Here is a 490-nt window from a genome sequence, read left to right as displayed (position 1 = left end):
AAGAGTATTATTTCCATATGAACACATTAAATGAAACACTTCATTTCCGTTCATACTGTAGCATTTTTTTTTCATTTTAGATATCTTCGCATACACCCCGATATCTGTAATAGTACATTTCTCCTGTACATAGACCATAGCTAACTTCTGACCTGACTGATAAAGACTATTGTCTTTATAATCTCAACATGAACAGCTATTGCTAGTTAATAAATATTCTTTCTTTTACTATCTGTCAACAATCAAAACTACTAATTCCAGCATTTATCATTATTTATATTTAAGTTGCATACGTGTGTCCTAACTGTTGAATCTTCAGTCATGACTCTCAGGTCAACCATTAAAACGTCTTGTTCCTGCTTACTGCTATACTGAGATGCTGGTTGTCAGTGTCTAAATAAATCCCATGGAAGCTTTGATGTCGTTTTCTGTATGTCCTTCAAAGGATAAATATAAAGCCTGCGCGCTTTAACCTCTTAAGAGTAAAAGC

Source organism: Penaeus monodon, chromosome 19, assembly GCF_015228065.2.
Source record: "Penaeus monodon isolate SGIC_2016 chromosome 19, NSTDA_Pmon_1, whole genome shotgun sequence".
In the NCBI taxonomy this organism is placed as follows: Eukaryota; Metazoa; Arthropoda; class Malacostraca; order Decapoda; family Penaeidae; genus Penaeus; species Penaeus monodon.
The sequence above is the reverse complement of the archived record's forward strand: the minus strand, read 5'-3'. Positions refer to the sequence as shown.